Genomic DNA, 11,964 nt, shown 5'->3' with positions numbered 1-11,964 from the left:
GAAATTTTAGTGAGGGATCATCTTATTTATGCTACCGTCGTTCTAAGCAAATAAGATGTAAACATGACAAACATCACATGCAAATCATAAAGTGACATGATACGGCCAATATCATCTTGCGCCTTTTGATCTCCATCTTCGAGGCGCGGCATGATCACCTTCGTCACCGGCATGACACCATGATCTCCATCATCGTGTCTTCATGAAGTTGTCTAGCCAACTATTACTTCTACTACTATGGCTAGCGGTTAGCAATAAAGTAAAGTAATTACATGACGTTTTTCATTGACACGCAGGTCATACAATAAATTAAGACAACTCCTATGGCTCCTGCCGGTTGTCATACTCATCGACATGTAAGTCGTGATTCCTATTACAAGAACATGATCAATCTCATACATCACATATATATAATTCATCACATCCTTTTGGCCATATCACATCACATAGCATACCCTGCAGAAACAAGTTAGACGTCCTCTAATTGTTGTTGCATGTCTTACGTGGCTGCTATGGGTTTCTAGCAAGAACGTTTCTTACCTAGGCAAAAGCCACAACGGTGATATGCCAATTGCTATTTACCCTTCATAAGGACCCTCTTCATCGAATCCGATCCGACTAAAGTGGGAGAGACAGACACCCGCTAGCCACCTTATGCATCAAGTGCATGTCAGTCGGTGGAACCTGTCTCACGTAAGTGTACGTGTAAGGTCGGTCCGGGCCGCTTCATCCCACAATGCCGCCGAATCAAGATAAGACTAGTAACGGCAAGCAAATTGAACAAATCATCGCCCACAACTACTTTGTGTTCTACTCGTGCATAGAATCTACGCATAGACCTAGCTCATGATGCCACTATTGGGGAACGTAGCAATAATTCAAAATTTTCCTACGTGTCACCAAGATCAATCTAGGAGGTGCTAGAAACGAGAGAGAGGGAGTGCATCTTCATACCCTTGAAGATCGCTAAGCGGAAGCGTTACAAGAACGCGGTTGATGGAGTCGTACTCGCGGCGATTCAAATCGCAGAAGATCCGATCTAGCGCCGAACGGACGGCGCCTCCACGTTCAACACACGTACAGCCCGGGGACATCTCCTCCTTCTTGATCCAGCAAGGGGAGAGGAGAAGTTGAGGGAGAACTCCAGCAGCACGACGGCATGGTGGCAATGGAGCTCGTGGTTCTCCGGCGGAGCTTCGCTAAGCAATACGGAGGAGGAGGAGAGGGCTGCGCCTTGCCAGGGTGCAGCTGCCCTCCCACCCCCTCTATTTATAGGGGCAAGGGAGAGGGGGCCGCCCCCTCCAGATGGATCTAGAGGGGGGGGCGGCGGCCAAGGGGGGAGGCTTGCCCCCCAAGCCAAGGGGGGCGCCCCCTTTAGGGTTCCCCCCCCAACCCTAGGCGCATGGGCCCTAGGGGGTTTGGTGCCCAGCCCACCTAGGGGCTGGTTCCCCTCTATATTCGGCCCATAGGGCCCTCCGGGGCAGGTGGACCCTCCCGGTGGACCCCCGGAACCCTTTCGGTGGTCCCGGTACAATACCGATATACCCCCGAACACTTCCGTCGACCGAATAAGGACTTCCCATATATAAATCTTCGTCGCCGGACCATTCCGGAACTCCTCGTGATGTCCGGGATCTCATCCGGGACTCCGAACAACCTTCGGTAACCACATACTATTTCCCATAACAACTCTAGCGTCACCGAACCTTAAGTGTGTAGACCCTACGGGTTCGGGAACCATGCAGGCATGACCGAGACGTTCTCCGGCCAATAACCAACAGCAAGATCTGGATACCCATGTTGGCTCCCACATGTTCCACGATGATCTCATCGGATGAACCATGATGTCGGGGATTCAATCAATCCCGTATACAATTCCCTTTGTCCATCGGTATGTTACTTGCCCGAGATTCGATCGTCGGTATCCCAATAACTCGTTCAATCTCGTTACCGGCAAGTCTCTTTACTCGTTCCGTAACGCATGATCCCGTGGCTAACTCCTTAGTCACATTGAGCTCATTATGATGATGCATTACCGAGTGGGCCCAGAGATACCTCTCCGTCATACGGAGTGACAAATCCCAGTCTCGATTCGTGCCAACCCAACAGACACTTTCGGAGATACCTGTAGTGCACCTTTATAGCCACCCAGTTACGTTGTGACGTTTGGTACACCCAAAGCATTCCTACGGTATCCGGGAGTTGCACAATCTCATGGTTTAAGGAAATGATACTTGACATTAGAAAAGCTCTTAGCAAACGAAGTACACGATCTTGTGCTATGCTTAGGATTGGGTCTTGTCCATCACATCATTCTCCTAATGATGTGATCCCGTTATCAATGACATCCAATGTCCATGGTTAGGAAACCATAACCATCTATTGATCAACGAGCTAGTCAACTAGAGGCTTACTAGGGACATGTTGTGGTCTATGTATTCACACATGTATTACGGTTTCCAGTTAATACAATTATAGCATGAACAATAGACAATTATCATGAACAAGGAAATACAATAATAACCATTTTATTATTGCCTCTAGGGCATATTTCCAACAACTGATTCCAAAACCTTGAGGTAAACTGTGTTCCTCTATCTGATACGATGCTCCTCGGAACTCCATGTAGACATATGATTCTGGTCATATATATCTTTGCCAGCTTAGCACTTGTATAGGTGGTCTTCACTGGAATGAAGTGAGCAACCTTGGTCAAACGATCAACTATCACCCAAATGGAATCATAACCTGAATGGGTCCTGGGTAACCCCGTGATAAAGTCCATTCCAAGTTTATCCCATTTCCAATCAGGAATCGACAACGGCTGAAGTAAACCTGCTGGTTTCTGATGTTCTGCCTTTACTCTCTGACATACATCACATATTGCCACATACTCGGCAATTTCTCTCTTCATACCGGCCCACCAAAAACTTTCCTTCAAGTCCAAATACATCTTGGTGTTGCCTGGGTGTATCAAATATGGTGAGTCATGAGCCTCCTGAAGAATTAACTTCCTGATCTCAGGATCATTGGGTACATAAATCCGTTGCTCAAACCATATGGTTCCATGTTCATCCTCACGGAATCCTTCTGCTTTCCCTTTGCTCATCATCTCCTTTATCTCAGCAATACCTTGGTCCAACTTCTGGGCTTCTCTGATTCTTCCCAACAAGGTGGACTGTACCTCGAGTGCGGCAACATAACCTCTTGGAACTATTTCCAACTGAAGATCTCTAAGCTCATCACATAACTCTTGAGGTAAACCTCCGGCTGTAAGGGTATTAACATAACTCTTATGGCTCAAAGCATCCGTCACAACATTGGCTTTTCCTGGATGATAATGCGGACTCATGTCATAATCCTTTATAAGTTCCAACCATCTCCTTTGCCTGAGATTCAACTCCTTCTGCGTGAAAATGTACTTCAAACTCTTGTGATCCGTGTAAACATCACAACGATTCCCAATAAGATAGTGTCTCCATGTCTTGAGCGCATGCACTACGGCTGCCAACTCCAAATCATGCGTGGCACAGTTCAACTCATGAGGTTGAAGCTGTCGTGAAGCATAAGCTACAACCTTTCCCTCTTGCATAAGAACACCTCCAAGTCCCAGACGTGAAGCATCACAATACACCTGAAAGTCCTTGTGCACGTCAGGCAGGATTAGCACTGGGGTTGTGACCAAATGCTTCTTCAACTCTTGAAAGCTGGCTTCACACTCTTCAGTCCAAACGAACTTGGTGTCCTTCTTCAACAACGCTGTCATGGGCCTTGCAATCTTGGAGAAATTTTCAATAAATCTCCGGTGATATCCAGCAAGTCCAAGGAAACTACAAATCTCGCCAACTGTGGTGGGTGCATTCCATTCTGTGACTGACTCTACCTTGGTAGGGTCCACTGCAATCCCTTCACCTGACACTACATGTCCAAGGAATCCGACTTCCTTGAGCCAAAACTCACACTTGCTGAAGTTGGCATAAAGTTGATGTTCTCTGAGCTTCTCCAAAACTAAGCGCAGATGTTCAGCGTGTTCCTCCTCATTCTTGGAGAAAACCAATATGTCATCAATGAATACCACAACGAACTTATCCAAGAACTCCATGAACACCTTGTTCATCATGCTCATAAAATAAGCAGGGGCATTAGTCAAACCAAAGGACATGACTATATACTCATAAAGCCCATACCTTGTGGTAAAAGCGGTCTTGGGTATATCCTTCTCACGGATCTTCAATTGGTGATAACCCAATCGAAGATCGATCTTGGAGAAAACACTAGCTCCTTCTAGCTGGTCAAACAAGTCATTGATCATCGGTAGGGGATACTTGTTCTTGATGGTCACCTCGTTCAAAGAGCAGTAATCCACACACATCCTCAAGGTTACATCCTTCTTCTCCACTAAGAGTACTGGGCTCCCCAAGGTGATGAACTCAGGCGAATATACCCTTTCTCTAGCAACTCCTTAATCTGTTTCTTGACTTCCTCCAAATCATTAGCGGTCATCCAATACGGCCTCTTGGAGATAGGTCCTGTACCTGGCAGCAACTCAATCTCCCGATCTGGCGGCATACCCGGTAACTCCTCCGGAAATACATCGGGATAATCCTTCACCACTGGTACTTCTTCCTGGACAACTCCCGTAAGAGAGTTCACCTGAGTCCTCTTAGGCTTAAGCCTAGATACATACTTGATCCTCTTCTTCTCTGGGGTGGTGAGAAAAATCGATCTACTAGCACAATCAATGTTCCCCTCATACTTGGAAATCCAATCCATCCCTAGGATTACATACAACCCTTGCGACTCTAGTATGATCATGTATGTGGGAAAACATGTCCCCCAATGTTCAAAGGCAACTGGAAACATCCCTGACTAGCCATAGACTCGGCTCCTGGGGAACTCACTAGAATGGGTGACTTAAGAGCTATGGTAGGCAACTTATGTTTATCCACGAATCCCCTTGATATGAATGAATGCAATGCACCAGTGTCAAAAAGAATGAGTGCTGGAAATGAATTAACCAAGAACTTACCAATAACTGCGTCAGGCTGCTCATAGACCTCCTCCACATTGACATGATTCACATGCCCCTTAGTGAAAGGATTAGGCTTCTTGCCTCCAGAATTCCCATTCTGCTGCTCGGGACACTCATTGGAGTAGTGCCCTGTCTTCTTGCATTTGAAGCAAGTGATGTGACTCAGATCTTTCTTCATTGGTGTAGAAGAGTTGAAATGCTGCTGGTTGCCATTCCCTCCATTTCCATTGTCATTGCCATTTCCATGCTTGTGACCATGGTGGTTGTGTCCATTTCCTCCCTGCTGAATGTGGCCTCCATGGTTATGATGATTCCCTCCAAACTTGCTAGTGCATGATCCAGAACTTCCTGAGTACAAGCTGTAGCGGGGTTTCTATTGAACTCCAGAGTTATACTTCCCGTGACCGTACTTCCTCTTACGATTCTCCATCTGCTAGTGCTTGCCTTCGAGAATGGTAGCCTTATCAACCAGCTCCTGATAGTTCGCAAAGGTTGCCACAGTCAACTGAACTCCCAACTCATCGTTCAGTCCCTCTAGAAACCTCTCTTGCTTGGCTGCATCAGTGGCCACGTCCTCTGGGGCATAACGGGCCAACTTACTGAACTCATCAACATACTGGGATACCGTGCGTCCTCCTTGGCGCAAGCTGCAGAACTCCTTCTTCTTCAGACTCATGGCTCCAGCTGAGACATGAGCAGTGCGGAACGCCTGTTGGAACTGAGTCCAAGTCACACTCTCCAAGGGGTATGTGGTGGTGTAGTTCTCCCACCAAGCAGCGGCCGGGCCATCCAGCTGATGGGCGGCAAACTTCACCTTCTCAGCATCATTGCATCCTGCCGTGGCCAGCTCCCTTCCTATCTTGCGGAGCCAGTCATCTGCGACAATCGGCTCCGTGCTGCTGGACAACACGGGTGGGTTCAGCCTCAGAAAACGGGTAAGACTATCAACTGGGGGTGGCGCCGGTGGGTTGTTGTTGTTGTTGTTGTTCTGGTTCTGGTTCTGAATGGGCATCTGCATAAGAGCATTCTGCTGCTGGATCAATTGCGTGAGCTCCGGCGGAAAGTTGAATCCGGGGTCACGTCTTGGAGGCATCTGATGGGTTTAGAGTGGATGAGGAGTTAGAATAGAATGAGGCCTAGTGAGTAAAATCACACTACCCATATGCACATGATAGCAATAAAACTTCAAATCACTCCAATTCAATTTCAAACAAAGAGGCTCACACAAATAATCAAACCTAAGGTAAGCCATGTCACAAGATTTGACAAGGTCTTACAAATGAAGTAAAACTAATCGGATAACGAAATCGAATTTCTAACTCTCATGGTGGTCTAAAATCTAACTCTCATCGGATGAAGACTAGTCAACCATGTTGACATCAGGTGTCCTTGCATCACTGTCTGTGTCGTCATCTCCAAGCTCATCATCCTGGTCCTTGTCCTGGCTGACGAAATCTCCATAAGAGTGATCCTCCTGGATGTTTTCTCCCTCATCCAGCTTCTCCTCGGCCTCCTCAAGCTCAAGCATCAGGTCGTCGATCTTCTCCTGTAGTGCGTCCAGCTCTCCCTCATGATCGATGCGAGCGTCCTAGAGTTCCTCCTCGAGATCGGCCTTGCGAGTCATGAGGTTCTTGATGACGATCATGTTGTCAGACAGCTCCAGCTCCATCATACGAATGTGATCCTCCATGTCCTGGATATGGGATGCTATCGTCTCGTCCTCCAGGGTACGCACCACATCTCTATTTGCGTCGTGGCGTCCGTACATCACGAAGGAGGTCTTCTTGAGGTCCTCGTCATACTCCTCCCGAATGCGTCCGAGAGCAATGTGAGCAGCGATGCCCTTGCCCAAGCCCCATGTTGCAGTATCCACATGGAAATCAATGGGCTTGGTGCGGTTTCCAAGGATGCGTCCGGGGATATGGGCATCAATCCTCCAACGCGTCTCCTTGGGCAAGGTGGTAGTGAAAGTTCCAGTGAATGTGGGAAGCCCAATCTTCAGGTGCTTCACGATCTTCATTAGCTGCCGTCCAAAGGGCATGGTCTCATCGGGCTGCTCGAACTCGACAATGGCGGACGACATCTACATTTTGAAAGAGGGAAGAAATTAGTAATGAAGCAGAGAAGGTACGAGACCAAAGGATATATAGGGAAAGTGAAAAAATATAGCTTTTTATCCTATGGCTTTTCCATTTTCTAGGGGTCGCGTCCTACAGTCAACGTGTGCTCTGATACCATCTTGTAGCGACCCGACTCGGTAAGAGTCCAAGTCTCTGTGCTTACCGTGCTAGTCCCTGGATCGACTTGCTGGCACACACAGTACTCGATGAAATAACAGAAATAACACACATCTCTTTATTACATCGATAGTCCAGGAGCAATACATTTATTACAAAATAGGGTATAGAGCCAATAAACAAATACTGCGGAAGCAAAGTAGTAAATGAGTCCAACTCCACTAGCAAGGTTGAGTGTAGAACATCGACCTATCGCACCTTAATCCTCGTCGGATATATCTGCAACGTGATAAGTTGCAACCATATAGGTCAGTACATTGAATGTACTGGCAAGTCACATCATAAGTGTAAAGAACCTACTTGTACATGCAATTTGGCTGGTGGAAAGCTCTAAGTTTAGTTTTTTTTGCATAAAGCTAGTTTTTTCCTATTAGGAAAGATGTTATTCTACTACTACACATTTGCATAGGATGAGTTGGCAAACCCAACTCCATCTGTTCCCAAGTTTCATTTAAAACCCAACTGTTTAATTAAAGGTGAGGAGATCTCCCGGCATTTCCACTACTAGATGCTCAACTTGTCCGTAACCGGGGACACGGCTAATCGATTAGGTTGACACTCTGCAGAGGTAGCGCACTTTTCCCCACAAGGCTCGACCACCTCCATGATCGGAAGGTCAAGACATAGTCTTTCGAAAATGTTCCCCCTTAACCCACGGATAGGCTGGTACACCTACATCATTCTACATCTGCTAGCCCATCCCGGAAGGGGTCACACTAACTACTCAACTAAGCCAGAGCCCATATTGGCTTGTGGCTGCACACGTAAGCTTCTAGACATGAGAATACGATTGATCTCTTTGAGCCTGAGCGGACAGTCCACTAGTGGTGCACCACCATGGATTTCCCATGCGTGCCCCACTGTACTTCGCCACCATTCCAACAAGTTTCCGCCCAGGTAGTTCATTAATTATCTTAGGTCCTATTTACTACATTGTCACTCATACTTTACAATGATCACTCCCCAATCCACGTCTACTGCGAAGCAACATAATGTAAAACGATGGCGACAATGTTATAAGGTTCAGACCTACCTCAATGAACTACCGGGTGAAAAGCATAGTCATGCGGCCAATTCCTACCATGCAGTCCTACCGCAAAGAACTAAGTGCATAATAAAAACATAGGTAATGAAACATGATCAAGATGCAACTTGCCTTGGTACTGCTGGTTGAATTCTAAAGACTGATAATATTCTGCTTCGCACTCCGCGCAATCTATCGCAAAGAAGATAAACAAACATAAGCAAACATTTCAGAACCAAGAAGAACGTGCAAAGCAAGAAGTCTTGGAAAAACCAAATGAACAAACAACACTTAACTTGCACGAAAATATTCTAAGTGCAAAACAACATAGGCCTATGGTTCAAGAAGTGATGCGAACTATAGTGCGTACTATGCATACTAGTAAAAATATTAATGGACAGATCCTAGTGTGTGTAAAATATAGTGACAAAGGTCCAGGTGATAGGGTTTGGCTACGGTGACAGAATGCAAAAAGAATCAACTTAATCGGAGCTACGGTTTGAGAGATATGGCCATTTGAAGTTCGAATTCGAATCTGAATAAATTCAAATTTGAATCTGACAAAAGTTTGCAAAAAGGATACCACTGGATAGATCTAAACAATATGAAGAATTTACCGCTGGTTTCATCGAGTTTGGATCTACGGTTTAAAAGTTATGGCTAATCTAAGCTCAGGGACTAATCTGTGATAAAAGGGACTAAACAGTGAAGAAAAACTATCGCAAACAGGTCCCTGGCGCGTGGCAGATTCCTACTGGCCGAAAGGTGTTCGCCGCGTAGCTTATACAACGGACGGCCACAATCTAAGAAAAACGGCGGCGGCGGCTAACTTATACAGAAACCGATCGGTTTTTAGAAATAAAACCCGGTTCAACTAAAAAAACTAACCTAATCTAATCTGGGCCGTCGGTGATCGATCTAACGGGCGGGAGTGGGGCGGCGACTTACAGCCGGTGGTGGTGGCCGGCGACGATGAAGACGGCGGCGCGGCGTCGGTGATGGAGGGGGCGGCGGCTGCGGTGGTCCTCGGCGACGGGGAAGAAGACGGGGAGGTGCGGCACGTCGAGGGCGTCGCGAAGGTAGTGGTGGCGTGCGTCGGCGGCGTCCAGATGGGGCGGGGTGAAGACGGCGGCCTTCGTTGCTCCGGCGGCTCCGGCGTCGACGGTGCGGCGGCTCCAGCGTCGACGGTGCGGCGGCTCCGACGGGACCTAGGGGCAAAAAATATGTCAAACGGATGCGCCTCGACGAGCTAAGAAAAAAATACTGAAAAGGAGGGTCGGAGTGGTCTACGGGCGACGAAATGCTCCGGCGAGTTGCGCGGCTCCGGCGAGATGCGAACGGGCAGCGCGGCGGCTGTGAGCGGCGTGGGAAGAAGCGGGACGGCGAGGATGGAAGAGGGGGTCGAGGGGCTTTTATAGGCGAGGGCAGAGGGCTCGGGGTCGACGGATAAGCATTATCCGAGCGCGAGGCGCCCGGCGGTTGTGGGCGGCGAGGCACGGATGTTTATCCCGCGCGGTGCGGGAGGTTGGGGACGGCCTGACGGGTGGGGCCCGTCTGGCAGCGGCAGCGAGAGGAGGCGAGCGAGGGCGGGCGCGGAGCGGTTGACCGGTGCGGGAGGCTTCGGGCGCGCGGGTGGCCTTGGGCCGAAAATGGCCGGTGGGCTGGCTGGCCTGGCGCGGCTGGCTGAGCGTGTGCGTCCCTGGGCCGAACTGGTTTCGGTCCAGGCGGGTGAGTGCGTGCGTGCGTGTGTGTTTTTTTAAACCGAACACTAAAGTGGCCCTAAATAATTCAAATGAATTAATAAAAACACCACAATAATTTCTAAAATAACTATACAGTATTTAGAGCCTAATGAACACTAACTTAAGCACAGAACATTTTGAACATATTTTCCTAATGCAATTAATGCACTTTTGCAAATAAAATAAATACCAATAAATCCAAAACTTCAAATAATATTCAAAATAAAATTTCCCACTCTTTTATAAATTTGAGGAAGTCATCTTATCCCCTCTCATTTGTTTTTCTCGAGTGGAAAAATATTATTTGAATATTTCAAAAACTCCAAAATGCAAAGAAATATGATATGCATTGAATGATTCTATTAACATCCAAATTTAATAAAAATTGGGATGTTACACAAGTGTTCCATTCTCAAGAAAGGTGTTAGTTTGTCTAAAATTGAGGCTAGAGCTCATGAGGGCATATTTGTTAGTTATGCTACAAACTGTCATGCTTACTGTGTCCTCAACAAGTCCACCGGACTCATTGAGGAGACGTGTAACATGGAGTTTGATGTTAATAACGGCTCCCAAGTGGAGCAAAGTGGTACTTGTGATGTAGGTGATGAAATTTCTCCCCAAGCCATAAGAAGAATGGGTGTTGGTCATATCCTACCCATTGAGGAACCCCTTGTGGCCGAAGGAGAAGGACAATGTTCCACTCAAGTGGAACCATCACCAACCCAAGACCCACACGCTTCCGAAGAACAAAGTGAAGGCCCTCAACCAAATGAACAAGATCAAGGGCAAGATCAACCTCAAGATGGTGGTGAACCACCAAGTGATGCCCAAGGTCAAGTTCTCACCACCGAGCAAGTTTAAGATCAAGAGCAAGCTCAAGATCAAGAACAAGCTCAAAACGACGCTCAAGATGATCAAGTAACCGCTCCTCAACTCTCTCCTGGGGAGGAATTGGAGCGTCGTGCCGCCATGATTGCATCCAAGCTCACTACCAAAGATCATCTCATGACGAATGTGCTTGGAAGATTAAGAAAGGGGGTAAGCACTCATAGACAATTAGCAAACTATTGTGAACATCACGCGTTTGTCTCTTGTGTTGAACCCCAAAAGGTCTATGAGGCGCTCGAGGATCCGGATTGGCTTGATGCCATGCATGAAGAACTCAACAACTTCGAGCACAACAAGGTGTGGAGATTGGTGCCGAGGCCAAAGGAGAACCATAATGTTATTGGGACCAAGTGGATTTTTAAGAACAAGCAAGATGCTCATGGGATTATCGTTCGCAACAAGGCTCGTTTGGTAGCATAAGGCTACTCCCAAGGTGAGGGCATCGACTATGGTGAAACCTTTGCTCCCGTTGCTCGCCTTGAATCTATTCGTTTGTTGATTGCACTACAAAAAAAGACACTTCCGTGATGATACGTGTTTGTCACAGTAGGTCACGTTTTCTGTCATGCATGTACATCCATGACAATTTTATGACAGAATCAAGTTAGTCACACCTGTGCTGTCGTAGAAGTGTCCATGATATTACCAAAATTATCATCACGGAAGTGTCCACTTCCATGACGATAAATGGCGCGTCATGAAAGTGCTTTCATCAAGGGTGACCGACACGTGGCATCCACCGTAACAGGTCGCCGTTAAGCTATCGGGTCCGGTTTTGGATCCGATAACCCGTTAACAGCCCGGGCCAATGAGGATTTTCCACGTGTAAAATTCTCATTGGCCGAAGGAAACACGTGTTGGCTCACTGTTGGGACAGATGTCATCCACTCATTGGACAGGAGGCGCATATGATAGGTCGACACGTGGCACGGCCCAACAGTGGCCCATTCCAGTGAAAAAGGCCGGCCCAGTAAAAATTAG

This window comes from Aegilops tauschii, chromosome 2, assembly GCF_002575655.3.
Source record: "Aegilops tauschii subsp. strangulata cultivar AL8/78 chromosome 2, Aet v6.0, whole genome shotgun sequence".
Taxonomy (NCBI): Eukaryota; Viridiplantae; Streptophyta; class Magnoliopsida; order Poales; family Poaceae; genus Aegilops; species Aegilops tauschii.
This window is presented reverse-complemented; position numbering follows the sequence as displayed.